The following is a 21,519-nucleotide window of genomic DNA, read 5'->3' on the forward strand; positions in this document are numbered from 1 at the left end:
GGAGACCACCTCAGGGATGATGTAGATGCCCGATCACTGCACTGTACACCTGAAGCTGAACAATAATTAATGTCTGTTATAATTATATATGTATGTATATATATATATATATATATATATATATATATATATATATATATATATATATATTTACAAGAAGCGGAGTACAGCATTAGAAATAGAGATAGAGGAAATGTAATGGCTCTGTGCGATGTCAGAGGGATAGTGGATGGGGGAGGGGGTTCACACAGTGTGAGGGATATAAACGATAAATGTCTAAGTATTACTTTGTCTCGTGTAACTGAAACTAATAAAACAAGGTTACATAACGTTTTGCTAAACATAAAAGAAAACATTATACGAACACCTATAGGAAAAGAAAAGAAAGACCTCTTCCTATCAACCTGTTGCAGAACCCACTGCTATAGATACCTAGGAAAAGAAATAATAATTCATTAATTTCCATGGATGTCACAAGACAGCCAAGAAAGAAAATGAAAAGTATCCAGAAAAAGATGTAAAAGCATGGAAATATATGATGTAAATGACAGAGAATTCTAGATTGCAGTTCTTAAAAAACTCAATGAGATGCAAGAAAATGCAGACAGTAAGTTTAACAAACTCAGAAACACAATCGGAGAACAAAATGAACATTTTAACAAAGAGATTGAAATTAAAAAACACACACACACCAAATAGAAATTCTGAAGATTAAGGATGTGATAAAAAAAAAAAAAAGAAGAAGAAGAATGAAATAGCCAGCTTAGGTAGTAGAGTTGACCAGATAGAGGAAAGATTCAGTGACATTGAAGGTACAAATCTGGAAATAACACAGACAGAAGAAGAGAGAGACTTGTGACTTAAAAGAAATGAAAGAATTCTACAAGAACTTTCTGACTCCATAAGAAAGAGCAATATAAAAATAATGGGCATACCAGAGTGAGAAGAAAAGGAGAAGGGAACAGAGAGTATGTTCAAACAAATAGTCAATGAGAAATTCCCAAACTTGTGCAAAGAACTGGATCCTCGAATCCAAGAAGCAGATAGAACACCTAATTACCTCAATCCCAACAGGCCTTCTCCAAGGCACATGATATTGAAGGTGCCAAAATTAATGACAAAAAAAGAATCCTCAAGGCAGTCAGGGAAAAGAAGACTAAACTACAATGGGAAACCCATTATATTACTATCAGGTTTTTCAGCAGAAACTCCAGAAGCCAGGAGGGAGTGGAAGCAACTGTTAAAAGTATTGAAAGAGAAAAATGGTGAGCCAAGTATAATATATCCAGCAAACATATTATTTAGATATGAGGGAGGCATAAAGACCTTTCCAGACATACAAAAGCTGAGGGAATTTTCTTACACATGATGTTCGCTACAATAAATACTGAAGTAGGCTGTTTGATCAGCATAAACACAGATAATTTGTGACCAAAAAATCATAAAACAAGGGAGAGTAAATCCCTGATCTGGAATATGGGAATTGAGAAAGTAAGCATGGTGAAGAAAATGTGATACTCTATATTTGCAACTTTCTTTTACATAAACTTAATGGTAACCACTAAAAAAAAAAAAAAAATCCAGAACTGAAATATACAGCATAATAAAATCAGAAACAAAGGGAAAAATCATAGAATACCACCTCACTGAAATCATAGACAACAGAAAAAAGACAAAGAAACAAAGGCGACACAGTCTTGCCAGAAAAGCAAAGATAGAATGACAGGAAATCCTCACATATCAATACTCTCCCTAAACGTAAATGGACTGAAATTACCAATAAAAATATACAGAGTAGCAGATTGGATCAAAAACTAAACCCAACCATATGCTTCTTCCAAGAGACATATCTCAGCTACAAAGACAAATATAGACTCAAAGTGAAAGGGAGGAAATTGACACTCCAGAGAAATTCACTTGTGTTATCCAGAGAAAACCAGGTGTGGCCATGCTGATATTATAGGAAACAGACTTCAAGATAAAAAAGGTAACAAGAAATTGATGGGCATTTCAAAATAATACAGGGGACTATGCATAGTAGTAATCAATATTTAGGCCCCCAATCATGGAGCACTGAAATATGCCAAGCAACTACTAACAGAACTAAAGGGAGATATTGACCAAAACACAATTATACTAGGGGACCTAGATACATCGTTGACAGCTATGGATAGATCATCCAAACAGAAAATAAATAACGAAATATGAGCCCTCAATGACACATTAAATGAAATGGACATGATTGACATTTATAGAGCACTTCATCCTAGAACATCAGACTATACATTGAACATTCTCAAGGGTAGATCATATATTGGGACATAAAACTAACCTCAGCAAATTTATGAACTTTGAAACCATACCAAGCATATTCTCTGATCATAAAGCTTTGAAATTGCACACCAACTGCAAAAAGAAAGCATGAAAAACCACAAGTATGTGGAGATAAACAACATACTTTTTCCCCCCTTCTTCTGACTCCCCCCTTCCGGTTCAAGGCCTTGTTTCAAAGTCTAGTTTTGTAGGACAAAGCTCCCTGGCCCATGTTGGTATGATGCACCTTGCACTCCCACCAGCTGAAGCACTTGGTCTCTAGTCATACTTCGGCAGCTCAACGCAGCTCATGGCAGCTCTGCCAGTTGCTAGCTGCTCATGATGGTTGCTGGCCACTCACAGTGGCCACAGGGACTCCTGGCAGCACACGGTGGTGCACTGCAGCACAGCAGCACAGCAGCCCATGGCAGCCCAGAGAAGCTCACACCTACCCCCCGGCTGTTCTTGTCAGCTCAGCTCCAGGGAGAGCCATTGTTCACAATCTTAGCTTTAGAGGGCATAGCTCACTGGCCCATGTGGGAATCAAACTGGCAGCCTCAGCGTTAGGAGCATGGCACTCCAACCACCTGAGCCACCAGGCCCACCCATAAATAACATACATTTAAAGAATGTCGGTGTCAAAAAAGAAACAAGAGGAGAGATCAAAAGATACATAGAAACAAACGAGAATAAAAATACATCCTACCAACATTTTTAGAATGCAGCAAAAGCAGTATTAAGAGGGATATTTATATCATTACAGGCCTATCTCAAGAAACAAGAAAAATCCAAAATAAATAACCTAACATTACACTTAAAGAACTAGAAAAAAAAAAAGAACAAATGAAACCCAAGCTCAGCAGAACAAAGGAAATAATAAAAATCAGAGCAGAACTGAATGAAATAGAGAACAAAAAGACAATAGAAAAAATTAATGTGACAAAGAGTTGGTTCTTTGAAAAGATTAACAAAATTGAACAACCCTTGGCTAGGCTCTCTAAGATAAAAAGAGAAAAAACACAAATAAACAAAATGAGAAATAATAGTGGGGAAATAATCACAGATGCCACAAAAATACAAAGGATCACCCAAGAATACTATGAAGGACTATATGCCACCAAATTAAATAACCCAGAAGAAATGGTGAAGTTCTTAGAAAAATACACCTTCCTAGGCTGAATCACGAAGAACTGGAAAATCTAAATAGACCAATAACAAGTAAGGAAATCCAATCAGTCATCCCCAAACTTTGGAAAAGAAAAGTCCTGGACAAGATGGCTTCACTAGTGAATTCTACCAAACATTCAAAGAGGTTCTAACACCTAACCTACTGAAACTCTTCCACATAATTGAAGAAGAGACAATACTCCCTAACTCATTTTAGGAGGCCAACATTACCCCGATACAAAAACCTGGTAAAGATAACACACACAAAAAAAGAAAATTACAGACCGATATCTCTGATGAACACATATACAAAAATCCTAAACAAAATTCTAGCCAATCGAATGCAACAATGCATTTAAAAGATTACACATCACAACCAAGTGGGGCTCAGCCCAGGGGTGTGAGGATGGCTCAACATATGAAAATCCATCAATGTGGTACACAACATAAACAAAATAAAGGACAAAAGTCATATGATTATATCAATAGATGCAGAAAAAGCATTTGACAAGATACAACATCCATTTATAATTAAAACACTTAATAAAATAGGTATAGAAGGAAACTACCTGAACATAATAAAGCCCATATCTGATGAAACCTCATCTAATGTCATAATTAAATGTAAAGGACTAAAGCCGTTTGCTCTACATTCAGGAACACAACAGGCTGTCCCCTATCACCTCTGCTTTTCAACATAGTATTGGAAGTCCTAGCCAGAGGATTCAGGAAAGAGAAAGAAATAAAAGTCATCCAAATTGGTAATGAAGAAGTTAAATTTTCACTCTTTACAAATCAACCAAAAAGCTATAAAAAACAAGAAACGAATACAGTAAATTTGGCAGCTATAATATCAACGTACAAAAGTCCTATATGCTAGCGATGAAATCTCAGAAAAACAAATAAGTAAACAATTCCTTTTGCAATTGCAACAAAAGCAATAAAATATCAAGGAAGAAATTTAACCAAGGATGTAAAACACCTGTGTACAGAAAACTATAAGACATTTTTAAAAGAAATTGAAGAAGACACAGAAATGGAAAGTTGTTCCATGTTCATGGATTGGATGAATCGCCATAGTTAAAATGGTCATATTACTCAAAGCAATATAGAGATTTAATGCAAACCCCATCAAAATACCAATGACTTTTTGTTTCTTTTTATTTATTTATTTTTTCAATTAAAATTTATTGGGGTGACAATTTTTAGTAAAAATCTTGAGATTATAATGTTAAACGAAATAAGTCAGACAGAAAAAGCAGAGAACCATATGATTTCACTGATATGTGGTATAAAAACCAAAAACAACAAAAGAACAGAGAAACAAATGAGAAACAAAAACTCATAGACACAGACAATAGTTTAGTGGTTACCAGAGAGTAAGGGGGGAGGGGGGTGGTAGATGAGGGTAAAGGGGATCAAATATATGGTGTTGGAAGGAGAACTGACTCTGGGTGGTGAACACACAATGGGATTTATAGATGATGTAATACAGAATTGTACACCTGAAATATATATATATATATATATATATATATATATATATATATATATATATATGTATATATAGTTTGATATTCATCTATATTATGCAATCATTTCATTTCACTGTTGTCTCCAGTTCCATAACCAGACTGTACAAAGTAATATAGATGAATATCAAAGTACTCTGCATCCTTAGGTTTATATTAGGTTTATTTCTGAGATGCATAAATATTTCTGGTACTTCCTCATAACACCATCTATCTAATGACACAATAGTACCTTTATTAACAGAATCAATGTCATGATATATGGAGATTGATAAATGAGCATCTTACATACATCTTTCTTTTTCTTTTATTTCAGACTGGAGTTGATATTGCTTATTTCATAAAAGTCCTACTTTTAGTTCATTTGATCAGTATGAGTTTTGTTTAGTTAGTTAGTTTTACTTTTTAACCAACTGCTGTTTGTTTCTTTCTACCCGGCTTAGGCAAAATTACTATGGAATGCTGCTGGACACTGTGCTTCTACAGGCTTTGTATTTTCTTCCTCTCCCTTGGGATTCATCCAAAGGTAAGTTTGTTTAGTCTGCCTGCTGCTGCTGTAGAAGTGACATCTGTTCAAATTTATGCTCTTTATCATGGCAGACATATTGTTTGTTTGACTGTTTACTTCCAGCCTAGTTCCAACTGCATCTTGCTGATAATTTGTGATTTCTTCCTTCAGTCTATCATAGGTTGTTAGGCATTGTTTGTTTTTGCAGCCTGACTCATATCCCTTATTTTCTGTCCCTTGCATTACCTGCAACTATGCTTTGAAGAAAGCTCGAACTTACATACCTGGAAAAAAGTAGGTTAGTTAATTGAATGGGAACCAAAGTAATTTTCCTGCTTGCTCACCTTCAGGTACCAATAAAATATTCTTCAGTAATTAGTCAACAAACCTTCACAAAACCCAGAAAACACATATCAAGGAACTTACTACATACTGCCTTTCCAACGTGTATAAGGATAAATATGTAGGGAAAGAATGCTTAATTCCAGTTCTTCTTTTTAGAAGAGTTCCTGGCAAAGGTTGAGAGTGAACAGAATAAAAATGTATCCCCATGGTAAATATGTAAAACTGTAATTTTAGCCACTGAATTCACTGCATTTGGATCTAAGCCAATTAATTTTAAGGAAATCCTTTTAAAATTGAATCTAAAAATAAAGGTGAGATGAGAGTAGACATCATTATCCCCTATATATTACAGTAGTGAAAATAGATTAAGATAAGAATCTGTATCTTAAGGAAGGGAAGTTATTTAAATTCTGCAAGGTGAATTAATTTTGAATACTACTTTTAGGAATTTGTAAGATCACATGTAAGAACAATTAATAGCTATTAATGCAGAAACACATGAAAAAAAATACAATAGAAATGAAGAGTAAGTGCAAATAGCAGAGGGAGCATATCTGAGTAATAGAGTAGCAGAGCCATGCAGATCAGTGAAGAATAGTATGAATGAAAAACCAGCATGGTCGGAAAAAAACCTGAATGATTATTGAGTACTTCTTATATTTCCTTTTTAATAGGTCTAGAAAATATTCTGAGATTTCATTGACTACCATAACATTTCCCATGGAAGATAACCAGCCAAAGGAAGATGAGTGAACAATTTTTTATTTACAGTAAAATAGTTCCAGTTGTCTACACAAGAAACATTTACATTCTCTATCCATTTTCTACCCAGGATTCATATGCTGATATCTATTTCTTTGGTTGTCTATATAAAATGTAAGAAGAGACATCTTTTTTAACTACATCATGATTGTAAATGCATGAGAGGCATTGTTCTTTAACTGTGGGAATCACAAGAATTAGAGGAGAAAAATGTGCCTTTCAGTTCCCAAACTGTACTACTTCCTTCTTTTCAGTGACTTATCCATGCTATATAGTCTATCTAATTTATTTTCCCAGTTTTGCAGTTGGGCCTATTTACTGATCATATGACAAAACTTTCAGCAATGACAATGAACATTCATGACACTTGGAATAATTTCACTGGTGGTAGGAACACCATTATGGTATTTTTTTTTTCCTTTTCAGGTATCACATTAGTTAAATTTTCATTTATTGAAGAACTGTGGCAGATAAGGGATTTCAAAACCTGATCCTCTCCAATTACTTGAAAAGTATACAGATTTTCAGCAGAGAGGTATAAATTCTATCACCTCAAAGACAGGTAGTTCAATGGAAAAGTAACCAGATTTTAACAGTGTAATGTTTAAGTCAAGTACAGGTTGAGGGGAGATTAACGTCTAAGGCAGATACTTATTTAGGAACAAAAGCAAAGGATCTGATTGATTTCCATAAATTATCAGAAAATGTCTTAATTTTTATATGTTCGAAACATGAATTTCATAATACCGGCTACAGTAATTCAGCCACTACCTCAGAATGGATGGGGGGGAGCTACTACACTTGAAATAGTTGGTGAAGGCATTTTTAATGCTATTTTGACAACAAAAATTGCTGAATTACTAGGGAATTTAGCAAGTGAAACCCTTGCTAAAGATCTGAGATTCTTCTTATTATGGATGATTAATTAATGCATAGAAAATGGTATTGTCCACATACCATATGTAAGATGCTTAGGGTGAATACCCAAATGATTACAGAGTCAAAGACTTTCCTAATTTTTAAATTCTCACTAAGTAAGTATATATTGTAAAAAGAAGTGTACAATCTCAGACAATGATCTCCCTAGTTCAATGTTCTGTCTGGCCAGTGGTCTCCAGGAGAGGCTTTTTATTTTCATTTTGTTTCTTTTATTTTTTAGACAACATAATTATTATACACAATATCAACCTCAAAGGTTAAAGTGTATTTGAAATGCCCTGTTATTCTCATTAATAAACTGTTATGTATTTTCATTCAAATATTTAAAACATATTTGAAATTACTTATTTTTTTTGTTGTTTTGCCAAAATTTAAGTGTGTTTTCATTTTTTTTTCATTTTTTTCTTTTTTTTTATTAGTTGCAGGTGCACAAGACAAAGTAATACTTAGACGTTTATCATTTATATCCCTCACACTGCGTGAAACCCCCTCCCCCCATCCACTATCCCTCTGACATCACACAGAGCCATTACTTTTCCACTGTCTCTATTCCTAATACTGTATTCGGCTTCTTGTAAGTATATACATACATATATATACATATATGTATATTTGTGTATATATGTATATATATACACAAACATATATATATATATATATATATATATATATATATATATATATAATTATAGTTGGCATTCATTATTGTTCAGCTTCAGGTGTACAGTGCAGTGATCAGGCATCTACATCATCCCTGAGGTGGTCTCCCAAATGGGACATGTGACCATCGGATACCCTACAAACTCTTTACAACAGTATTGATTACGTTCCCCAAATTAATTTTCAAACCCCCGCCGCCATCTTGTGGTTACCAACATTTTTCTAATCCCCTCTCCTTCCTCCTTATCCCCACCCGACCCCGCTCATCTAGCAACCCTCAGTTTTTCCTCTAAGTCTCTAAAACTGTTTCTGATTAGTTCATTCACTTATTCTTTTCTTTAGATTCCACATATAAGTCAGATCATATGGTATTTGTCTTTCTCTGTCTGGCTTATTTCACTTAACATAATGTTCTCTAGGTCCATCAATGTTGTTGCAAATGGTAAGATTTCTTTCTTGTTTATGGCTGCGTAATACTCCATTGTATAAATGTACCACAGTTTCTTAATCCAGTCACCTACCGATGGGCATTTCGGTTGTTTCCATGTCTTGGCTATTGTGTATGGTGCTTCAATAAACATAGGAGTGCATAAAGATTATTGAATTGGAGTTTTGGATTTCTCCAGATAGATACCTAGGAGTGGAATTGCTGGATCATAAGGTAGTTCCATTTTCAGATTTTTGAGATACCTCCATACTATTTTCCATAGTGGCTGCACCAATCTGCAATCCCACCGACAGTGTACAAACATTCCCTTTTCTCCATATCTGCTCCAGCACTTGTTGTTTGTTGATATGTTGATGATAGCCATTTTGACCTGGGAGAGGTGGTATCTCATTGTGGTTTTTATTTGCATTTCTCTGATGGTTAGTGAGATTGAACATTTCTTCATATGTCTGTTTGTCATCTGTATGTCCTTTTTAGAAAAATTTCTCTTCATGGCCTCTGCCCATTTTTTAATTGGGTTGTTTGTTTTTTTGGAGTTGAGTTGCGTGAGTTTTTTATAAATTTGTGATATTAACCCCTTATCAGATATATCATTGGCAAATATCTTTTCCCATTCAGTAGGATCCCTTTTTGTTTTATTGATGGTTTCCTTTGCTGTGAAAAAAATTTTTAGTTTGATATAATCCCATATGTTTATTTTTTCTTCTAGGTATTTTATGGTTTCAGATCTTATATTTAAGTCTTTAAGCCATTTTGAATTTATTTTTGTATATGGTGTAAGGAGGTTGTCCAGCTTCATTTTTTTACATTTGTCTGTCCAGGTTTCCCAGCACCATTTATTGAATAGACTGTCTTTACCCCACTGTACATTCTTGCTCCCATTGTCGTAGATTAAATGGCCATACAGGAATGGATATATTTCTGGACTCTCTATTCTGTTCCATTGATCTATGTGTCTGTTTATATGCCAGTACCATGCTGTTTTGATTACTGTAGCTTTGTAGTATAATTTGATGTCAGGTATTGTTATAACTCCCACTTTGTTCTTATTTCTCAAGATTGCTGAGGCTATCCAGGGTCTTTTATGGTCCCATATAAATTTTAGGATTATATGTTCTGTTTCTGTGAAAAATGTCACAGGTAGTTTGATAGGAATTGCGTTGAATCTGTATATTGCCTTAGGCAGTATGGACATTTTAACTATATTAATTCTTCTATCCATGAACATGGTATGTGTTTCCATCTATTTGTATCTTCTTTCATTTCTTTCTTCATTGTCTTATAATTTTCTGAGTACTGATCTTTTACTTCTTTGGTTAAATTTGTTCCTAGGTATTGTATAGTCTTTGGAGCAATTGTAAATGGGATTCCTTTTTAATTTCTCCTGATGTTTTATTATTGGTATATACAAATGCAACTGATTTCTGAATATTAATTTTGTATCCTGCTACTTTACTAAATTCATCCATCAGCTCTAATAGTTTCTTGGTGGAGTCTTTAGGGTTCTTTATATATAGTATCATGTCATCTGCATATAATGACAGTTTTACTTCCTCCTTACCAATTTGGATGCCTTTTATTTCTTTTTCTTCTCTGATTGCTGTGGCTAGAGCTTCCAGCACTATGTTGAATAGAAGTGGACAAAGTGGGCAACCTTGCCTTGTTCTTAATCTTAGGGGGAATGGTTTTCGCTTTTCCCCATTGACTATGGTGTTAGCTGTGGGTTTATCATAAATGGCCTTTATTATGTTGAGATATGATCCCTCTATTCCCACTTTCATAAGGGTTTTTATCATAAATGGCTGTTGGATTTTATCAAATGCTTTTTTCTGCATCTATTGATATGATCATGTGATTTTTATTTTTCATTTTGTTACTGTGGTGTATCGCATTAATTGATTTGCGGATGTTGAACTACCCTTGCATACCAGGGATGAATCCCACTTGATCATGGTGTATGATGTTTTAATGTATTTCTGAATTCTGTTCGCTAATATTTTGTTGAGGATTTTTGCATCTATGTTCATTAGAGATATCGGCCTGTAGTTTTATTTCTTTGTGGTATCTTTGTCTGATTTTGGGATCAGGGTGATAGTGGCTTCGTAAAAAGTGTTTGGGAGTCTTCCTCCTTCTGGATTTTTTGGAAGAGCTTGAGGAGAATAGCTGATAATTCTTTTTGGAACATTTTGTAAAATTCGCCAGTAAAGCCATCTGGTCCAGGGCTTTTGTTTGTTGGGAGTTTGTTGATTACTGATTCAGTTTCCCTGGTGGTAATCAGTCTATTCAGGTTTTCTGTTTCTTCTTGAGTTAGCCTTGGAAGGTTGAACGCCTCTAGGAAATTGTCCATTTCTTCCAGATTGTCAAATTTGTTAGCATATAGTTTGCTAATAGTAATTTCTTAAAATGTTTTGTATTTCTGCGGTGTCTGGTGTCACTTCTCCTCTTTCATTTCTGATTCTATTAATTTGGGTCCTCTCTCTCTCTTTTTTTTAATGAGTCTGGCTAAATGTTTGTCAATTTTGTTTATCTTCCCTAAGAACCAACTCTTGGATTCATTGATCTTTTGTATTGTTTTTCTGGTTTCTATTTCATTTATTTCCGCTCTGATCTTTATTATCTCCTTCCTTGTACTCCCTTTGGGCTTATTTTGCTGTTCTTTTTCCAGATTCCGTAAGTGTGAAGATAAACTGTTGATTAGTGATGTTTCTTGTTTCTTTAAGTAGGCCTGCACTGCTATGAATTTCCCTCTTAGGACTGCTTTCGCGGCATCCCATAGATTTTGGATCATCGTGTTTTCTTTTCCGTTTGTCTGGAGATGTCTTTTCATTTCTTCCTTGATCTCCTGCTTGACCCATTAATTATTTAGTAACATGTTATTCAGCCTCCATGAATTGGTGTGTCTTCCTTTTTTTTTCTTTTTTTTTTTTTTTCCTGTAGTTCATTTCTAATTCCATAGCACTGTGGTCAGAGAAGACAACTGGTATGATTTCAATTTTCTTAAATTTATCAAGACTTGTTTTGTGGCCTAACATATCGTCTATCTTGGAAAATGTTCTATGTGCGCTTGAGAACGTGTATTTTGCAGCATTGGGGTGAAATGCTCTGAAAATATCGATTAAATCCAAGTGGTGCAATGTATCATTTAAGGCTGTTGTTTCCATATTGATTTTCTGTCTGGAAGACCTGTCCCTTGTTGTCAGAGGTGTGTTGAAGTCCCCTACTATGACAGTGGTACTGTTGATCTCTGTCTTTATGTCAGTCAGTACCTGTTTTATATATTTAGGTGCTCCTATGTTGGGTGCATTGATGTTTACTAGGGTTATGTCCTCTTGTCGGATGGATCCCTTTATTATTATATAGTGCCCATCTTTGTCTTTTAGTATGTTCTTCATTTTAAAGTCTATTTTGTCAGATGTTAGTATTGCAACTCCAGTTTCTCATTTCCATTTGCATAAAATATCCTATTCCAACCCTTCACTTTCAGCCTGTTTGTGTCTTTTGATCTGATGTGAGTCACTTTTATAGAGCATACACAAGGGTCTTACTTTCTTATACACTCAGCCATCCTATGTCTCTTGATTGGAACATTTAATCCGTTTACATTTTAAGTGATTATTGATATGCACATAGTTATTGCCATTTTTAAATTTGTAGTTAGATTGTTTTCATCTTTCTTTTATTTACAGAAGTCCTTTTAGTATTTATTGCAATGCTGGCTTGGTGGTAATAAATTCCTTTACCTTATTCTTTTCGGGGAGCTATTTATCTCTCCATCAACTTTAAATGATAGCCTTGCTGGATAAAGCAATCTAGGTTGTAGGCGTTTGTTTTCCATCACTTTGAGTATCTCCTGCCACTCCCTCCTGGCCTTCAATGTTTCTGTAGAAAAGTCATTTGATAGTCTTATGGGGGCTCTCTTATATGTAACCCCCTGTCTTTCTCTTGCTGCTTTTAGGATTCTCTCTTTGTCTTTAAGCTTTGCCATTTTAACTATAATGTGTCTTGGTGTGGACCTGTTTGGGTTTATCCTTGTTGGAACTCTCTGCACTTCCTGGGCTTGTATGTTGGTTTCCTTCATCAGGTTGGGGAAGTTTTCAGACATTATTACTTCAAATATGTTCTCAATCCCTTGCTTCCTCTCTTCACCTTCTGGTGTTCCTATGATGTGCATGTTGTTGTGCTTGATGTTATCCTAGATGTCTCTTAAACCATCTTCATTGTTTTTTATTCTTTTTCTTTCTGTTGTTCTGTTTAGGTGTCTCTGCTAACTTGTCTTCTAAATCGCTGATTCGATCCTCTGCTTCATCTAACCTGCTGTTAATTCCTTCAAGTGAGTTCTTTATTTTGGTAATTGTGTTCTTATTTCTAACTGGTTGTTCCATATAATTTCTATATCCCTCTTTATGTCGTATCTAAGCTCCTTAAACATTCTTACCATCAGTGTTTGAACTCTGTCTCTGATAGTTTGGTTACTTCTATTTCATTTGGTTCAAATTGTGGAGGTTTCTTCTTTTCTTTTATTTGGGACGTGTTTCTTTGTTTCACCATTCTGGCTGACACTCTGTGTTTGCTTTGATGTATTAGGTAGATCCCCTAGAGTTCTTAGCTCTTGCTAAGAACTTGCTATTTTCTGTTGTATGTGTCCTTTGTTTTTGACTTGCACTACTTCGTTCTTGTCGTCTGTGTGTGCTCCAAAGGTGACTCTTGTGTTGTGTATATTGTCCTCCTGGCTTCTGTGCTCTCTCTTCCGTCCAAGGATCCCCTGCATCTCTGCAGCTGTGGATACCAGCCCCATTTCCACCGCCACAGATGCGGGCTGCGTTTCCACCATCGCAGATGCGAACCGCGTCCCCACAGCCGCAGATGCGGGCCGCGTCTCCACTCTGTTCCCTTGCCTTTTCCCCTGCTCGCCCAATTTTGAAACTACTTATTTTTTAGCATTTAGCTATATTAAGGAAATGGTTTAATAGAAAACAAGTCCTACTATTAAACAAATAAACTGTTATAATAATTATACTAAATGTTAGGAATCACATTAATGGTGTCTATGGTAAATTGAGAACTTGTTCATACAATATATTTCAAATGAAATTTTCTATGTAGGTGTCATTTTAAACATTAAAATAAAATTGGTATGAGTTTTTTGGTTGTATCAATTACTCATAAAGACTATTTCACAAATTCATGGAAATATTAGGTTAATTTGGATTTATCTAGATTCTAGAGCACTTTATTTTTCCATGATATTAGATTTGGTTTTTATTTTTCTCTTGAGATGATTTGGTGATGAGTGGTCTTGTTTATATGTGGCTTCAGTTCTTCCTCATGAATAAAATATTTGTATAGTGTGTTTATAACTTGATTTCTTAGGCACAAGCTGTTGTGCAGGATAAACGGCCTTTTGATGTAAAAATGCAGTCTCTTTAATTTTCTGTGATAGTAATAATTATAGATATACTTATGTCATTTTGCTTTTTTAAGCATTACTTCTTTCATCAATTGAAATAATGAGACACATTTTGCATACTGCCAACCATAACATTCAAAGTCAAAATAATTCCATTATATCTTCTCTCAAAAGAGTAGCAAAAGAGATTAAACAAACTGGAAGTGTTATCTTTTTTAGGATTTGTTCTCTGGCAAGGGAAGTAAGAGAAAAAATAAACATGTTGGATTACATCAAACTAAAAAGTTTGTTCACAGCAAAAGAAACCATCAATAAAACAAAAAGGGATCCTATTAAATGGGAGAAGATATTTGCCAATGATTTATCCAATAGGGGGTTAATATCCAAAATTTATTAAAAAGACTCACTCAGTTCAACTCAGAAAAAAAAAATAAATAAAAAATGGGCAGAGGACATGAGGAGCCTTTTTTCTAAAACGTGAAATAAGTCAGACAGAGAAAGACAAATACCATATGATCTCACTTATATGTGGAATCTAAAGAAAAGAATAAATGAATGAACTAATCAGAAACAGTCTCAGAGACATAGAGGAAAAACTAAGGGTTACTAGATGGGAGGAGGGGTGGGGGAATGTGAGGGGATTAGAAAGCACTATCTGTAACTTCAAGACTACCATTGGGATATGAAAGTCAATTTGGGGAATATAATCAATAATGTTGTAAAGATTTTGTAGGGTATCTGATGGACACTTGTCTCACCAGGGAGACCACCTCAGGGATGATGTAGATGCCTGATCACTGCACTGTACACCTGAAGCTGAAGCTGAACAATAATGAATGTCAACATCAATTTTATATATATATATATATATATATATATATATATATATATATATATATACATATATATATATATATATATATATATATATATATATATATATATTTACAAGAAGTGGAGTACAGCATTAGGAATAGAGACAGTGGAAATGTAATGGCTGTTTGGTGTGTCAGAGGGATAGTGGATGGGGGAAGGGGGGTTGTCACTGTGCGAGGGATATGAATGATAAATGTTTAACTATTATGTTGTTTCATACAACTGAAATTAATTAAAAAAAGTTTTTTTTAAAAAAAGAATGTGTCTGTCAAAGATGTTCATAGTGGCAATGTGGCTGATGACAGCAAAAGTGACCCACCAATAGAGGCAGCTGGGTTCGTGGCTCAGGTGATTATCCTGACCATCCAGGCCAGTTCAGTGACAGATATGCACCTGTGCTTGATTGTCATACAGTTCACATTGCTTGCAAATTTGCTGAACTGAAGGAGAAGACTGATCATCATTCAGGGAAAAAGCTGGAAGATGACCCAAAGTTTATGAAGTCTGGTGATGCTGTCATCATTGTCATGGTTCCTGGCAAGCCCATGTGTGTTGAGAGCTTCTCTGGGATGTTTGCTGTTCGTGACATGAGACAGACAGTTGCTGTGGGTGTCATCAAAGCAGTGGACAAGAAGGCAGCTGGAGCTTGACAAAGTCACCAGGTCTGCCCAGAAAGCTCAGAAGGCTAAATTAATATTATCCCCAATACCTGCCACCCCAGTCTTAATCAGTGGTGGAAGAACGATCTCAGAACTCTTTGTCTCAATTGGCCATTTAAGTTTAATAGCAAAAGACTGGTTAATGATTATAATGCAGTGTAAAAACTTCAAAAGGAAAGGATAATGTTTTGTGGACCATTTTGTGTGTGTAAGTGTGTGTGTGTGTGTGTGTGTGTGTGTCAGTTTTTAAGTTATTAGTTTTTAAAATCAGTACATTTTAAAGGAAACAACTTCACCAAAATTCTGTCACAGAATTTTGAGACCCATTAAAACAAAGTTCATCACATATTTTTAAATATTAAAATGAATCTATCATCTACTATGTTGATTAAACATTGATCAGAATGTAGCACTTGAACTCTAAATAGTTACAAAATAGCATTGTGGCTCCAGTATATGGGAAATACAAGTTATGGTTCCTAATGATCCAAGAGTGCTGGTGCTGGGTGGACTCTGAGACTTTTGTTTTTGTATTCTCTTATCTGACACAGTCAAGGCACATTGTCAACTCAATACTTTGTCATTGTTGTTTTTCTTAATGTAAATGAATGATTTACAGTAAAGTATAGAAATGTCAATCACAAAATGTAACTATGTTAACACACCACATGTTGTTATTTAACTTGTCAGACAACCAGGGCTACATTTTTTTAAAAGGTGAATAGAATATTAAAAATGTTATGATATGCATATTTATTCATATTTTTGTAAACTAAAATGTTATTTACATATGATAAGGACAATTACCATTTAATAATAACCTACATTTTTCCCTCTTGTAAGATTTTTTCTACTTTGAGTTTGGTGTTCACAGTAATAATATATAGATCTCTAAAATGTTTGAGTGCAGGTTATTTTGAAATCTTTTTATTTTCTGAAAGGGGCCAGACATATAGGTATGAGTGATCTGAGGAGCACAACAGAGGAAATCAGGGAGAAGTTAGGGCATCACTAAAGAAAGGTTATTTTAGTACATTTTTACCATGGGCAGACCTTAACAGACTTACAGATTTATTTGTAAAAGTGTCTTAATTTCTGTCTCAGGTTTTTTTTGTTGTTTGGTTTTGTTTTTAATTTTGTAGTGTGTGTGTGTGTGTGTTTGTGTGTGTATTTTTTAAATTTAGAACAGTTTTAGATTTACAGAATTATTATGAAGCAGTATAGACAGTTCCATATATTCCAAACCAACTTTCATTTATTATTAATATATTAAATTATTATCATATGTTTTTCACAATTGATAAACCAATACTGACACATTATCATTAATTAAGCTCATACTTCAGTCATATTTTCTTCAATTTTCTCCACTGTCCTTTTTCTGTTCCAGAATTCCATCAAGGATATCACATTACCACAGTTGATACTTATGTTTCCTGAGGATCCTATTCCCTGTGACAATTTCTCAGACTTTTCATGTTTTTATGATCTTAACAGTTCTAAGGATTACTGGTCAGATACTTTATAGAATGTCCCAAATCTTGTATTTGTCTATTTTTTCCCTCACAATTATACTGGGGTTCTGGGTTCTGGGGAGGAAGACCAGTTAAGTATAGTGTCATTTTCATCATATTACATCAAAAAATATGTACTATCAATTTGACTTACCACTGTTGATACTGATTTTCGTCATCTGGCTTAGATAATGTTTATCTGCTTTTTCCACTGTAAATTAACTCTCTTTTATTTCTCCCTTTCTATTTTGTAATCTTGAAAAGGAATTCATTAGACTCAGCCAACAATTAAGTATGGAAAAGATATGTTCCACCTAAATGTAGAGTTTCTATATAAATTATTTAAAATTCTTCTATGTGAGAGATTTGACAATTCTCCTCCAATCATATATTTATTCAATCATCTATTCGTATAAATATGGACTCGTGTCCATTCTCTTATACACTGAGTTAAATTCCGGTACTATTTATTTGTTTTATTGCTCAAATTACTCCAGCTTTGGGCATTGGGAATTCTTTTAGTTGGATTCTGTATTTCCTGGACAAACATCCATATATTTGTTTGCTTATTTATTTAGGACTTTTTCCCCAAATTATTCCTATACTTATAGTCCCAAACCCAAAATAGACAAACACACACACACACACACACACACACACACACACACACACACACAAGTGTGCACGCGCCCCCGCATATCACATAATTAATTTGGAAACTTCTTGCAATGTTGTTGCTAACCTTTATTGACATCAGAGGGAGTATTTATTATTAGTTTATATCAACTGGACAAACAGTTAACCAAGTTTATTGTTTGGAAGTGCTGAAAAGGCTGCGTGAAAAAGTTAGACGACCCGAACTTTTTGCCAACAATTCATGCCTCTTGCATCACAACAATGCACCAGCTCTCACAGCACTGTCTGTGAGGGAGATTTTAGCCAATCAACAAATAACTGCATTGGAACTCCCTCCCTACTCACCTGATCTGGGCCCCCACGACTTCTTTCTTTACCCAAAGATAAAGGAAATATTGAAAGGAAGATACTTTGATGATATTCAGGACATCAAGGGTAATACCATGAGAGCTCCGATGGCAATTCCAGAAAAAGTATTCCAAGATTGCTTTGAAGGGTGGACTAGGTGCTCAAGTCGTTGTATAGCTTCTGAAAGGGAGTACTTCAAAAGGTACTCTAGTGATATTCAACGATGAGATATGTAGCATTTTGTCTAGAATCAGTTCGCGAACTTAATTGTCGAAACTTGTATTTGACCTTTTGTGCCCTCTTTAATCTCCCCCCACTTCTCTTTTCTTATAATAAACCACCATACTGTTGTCTCTGAGAATAAGTTTTTTGCTTGTTGCTTTGTTTTAGATCCTACTTGAGTGAAATCATATGTTTCTTGTCCTTTTTCATCTGATGTACTTTTCTTAGCATTATACTCTCAAGATCCATCGTGTTGCTGCAAATGGCAGTATTTCACCCTTTCTTATGGCTGAGTAACATTCCATTGTATATATGCATCACATCATTTTTGACCATTCATCCATTGAACGATGCTGAGGTTTGTTTCCATGTCTTGGCCACTGTGAATAATGCTGCAATGAACACATGGGTACATATATCTTTACAAAGAAATGTTTTCAAATTTTTCAGGTAGATACGCACACCAGGGATTTCTGGGTCATATGGTAGCTCTATTCTAATTTTTTTGAGTAAATAAATTCCATACTATTTTTCATAGTGGCTGCCATATATAAGGAGAATGTTTATTTGGGCTGACTTCTTTTTTAAGATTTTTATTAAAAAATAACAGGGATCAAATATATAGTAATGGAAGGAGAACTGACTCAGTGTGGTAAACACACAACATAATACATGGATAATGTATTGCAGAATTGTACACTTGAAACCTATGTAACTTGACAAACAATTGTCACCCCAATAAACTTTAATTTGAAAAAAAAAGATAACTAACATATAATATTATATTAGTTTCAAGTGTACATCATAGTTATGCAACAATAACCCCTTGACACTATACATATTTATTACTATATTATTGATTATATTATTTATGCTAAAGAAGTGATCACCATGACAAATCCAGCAGCCATCTGACACTGTATCACACTATCAAATATTATTGACTATATTTCCTATGCTGTATATTATATCCTGAAGACTTATTTGTTTTATATGTGGAACTTTGAACCTCTTATAATCCCTTTACCTTTTAGTCCCTTTTTAAATTTAAAAATTGTTCAATTACAGTTGACGTACAATATTATTTCATATTAATTTCAGGTTTACAGAATAGTCATTAGACATTTATATAATTTCTGAAGTGATCCCTCTGAGTAGTACCCACCAGGCACTATACATAGTTATTACCATATTCTTGATTATATTCCTTATGCTTTACTTTACATTTCCATGACTGTTTTGTAACTACTAATTTATATTTCTTAATCCCTTCACCTTTTTCACCCTGCCCAGAACCCCCTCCCATCTATCATCATGATAGATGTAGTACCTATCTGACACAATACATAGTTATTACAATATTATTCACTGTATTCCTTATGCTATACCCTGCATCCCCATGACTACTGTGTAACAAATTTGTACTTCTTAATCCCTTCCCCTTTTAACCCACCTCAGCCCCCTCACATCTGGCAACCATCAAAATGTTCTCTGTATCTATGAGTTTGTTTCTGTTTTCTTTTTTTATTTTGTTCTTTAAATTCCATTTATAAGTGAAATCATATGACATTTGTCTTTTGATGTCTGACTTACTACACTCAGCATAATACCCTATAGCTCCATCCATGTTACTGCAGAGAGGAAGGTTTCCTTCTATTTAACAGCTGAGTAATATTCTATTGTATATACATAGCTTCTCTTCTTTATCCCTTCATCCATTCAGTGACACCCAGCTTGTCTTCATATCTTGGCTACTGTAAATAATGCTGCAATGAACATATGGTTGAGCATGTCCCCTCGAAGTAGCATTTTGGTTTTCTTCAGATAAACACCCAGAAGTGGAATTACGGGGCTTTTCCTTGTCTCTTATTATAGTGTTTATTTTAAAGTCTATTTTGTCTGGTATAAGTATTGCTACCCCAGGTTTTGTTTGTTTGTTATTTGTTTCCATTTTCATGAAACATCTTTTCCCATCGCTTTATATTCAGTCTGTGTGTGTCTTTTGATCTGAAAAGAGTCTGTTGTAGGCAGCATATGTAAGGATCTTGTTTTTTAAATCCATTCAGCTCCTCTAAATTTTGATTTGAACGTTTAATCCATTTACATTCAAAATGATTGCTGATAAATATGTAGTTATTGCGATTTTATAATTTATATTTTTGATTTTTTTTCCACCTTAAAGAAGTCCCTCTAAGATTCTTTGTAGTACTGGTTTGGTGGTCATGAACTCCTTTAGCTTTTTCTTGTCTGGGAAGGTCTTTATCTGTCCTTTGATTCTTTATTATTATCATTATTATTATTATTATTACTATTATTATTATTATTATTATTGGGGTGATAATAGTTACTAGAATGATATAGGTTTGAAATGTACATTTCTATAATACATAATCTATATGTCACATTGTGTGTTCACCATCCAGAGAGAGTTCTTCCATCACCATATATTTGATCCCCATTTTCCCTCTTCTACTACCCCTCCCCCCTTACCCTCTGGTAACCACTAAACTGTTGTCTTTATCTATGAGTTTTTGTTTCTTTGTTTGTCTTGTTCCTTTGTTGCTTTCAGTTATATATCCCTTTGATTCTAAATGATAGCTTTGCTTGGTAGAGGAATCTTGGTTGTAGGTCCTTGATTTTCATCACTTTGAATATTTCCTGCCAATCCCTTTTGGACTGTAATATTTCTCTTGAAGAATCAGCTGACAGTCTTAGGGGAGCTCCCTTGTAGGTAACTAACTGCCTTTCTCTTGCTGCTTTTATGATTCTCTCTTTGTAACCTTCACCATTTTAATTATGAAGTGTCTTGGTGTTGGCCTCTTTGGGTTCGTCTTGTTTGGGACTCTCTGCACTACCTGGAGTAGTATATCTATTTCCTTCACCAGGTTACATAAGTTTTCTGTCATTAATTCTTCAGATAAGTTTGCAATTCCTTGCTCTCGGTCTTCTCCTTCCATTACCCCTATAATGTGAATGTTGATACACTTGATGTTGTCCCAGATGACCATTAAACTCTCCTCAGTTTTTGGATTCTTTTTTCTTTTTGCTGTTCTCATTGGATAATTTCTGCTACCATATTTTCCCCAAAATAAGACAGGGTCTTATTAAGTTTTTCTCCAAAAGATACATTAGGGCTTATGTCCAGTGGATGTCCTCCTGAAAAATCATGCTAGGGCTTATTTT

The 21,519-nt window shown here is 34.6% G+C and overlaps 1 pseudogene; it reads left to right on the forward strand.

Moving 5' to 3' along the window:
* The window catches only part of LOC117034533 (elongation factor 1-alpha 1-like), a 45,418-nt pseudogene extending 29,811 nt beyond the window's left edge, over positions 1-15,607 (forward strand).
* The last annotated feature ends 5,912 nt before the right edge of the window (positions 15,608-21,519 follow it).

The sequence above is a fragment of the Rhinolophus ferrumequinum genome, chromosome X (genome assembly GCF_004115265.2).
Source record: "Rhinolophus ferrumequinum isolate MPI-CBG mRhiFer1 chromosome X, mRhiFer1_v1.p, whole genome shotgun sequence".
Taxonomy (NCBI): domain Eukaryota; kingdom Metazoa; phylum Chordata; class Mammalia; order Chiroptera; family Rhinolophidae; genus Rhinolophus; species Rhinolophus ferrumequinum.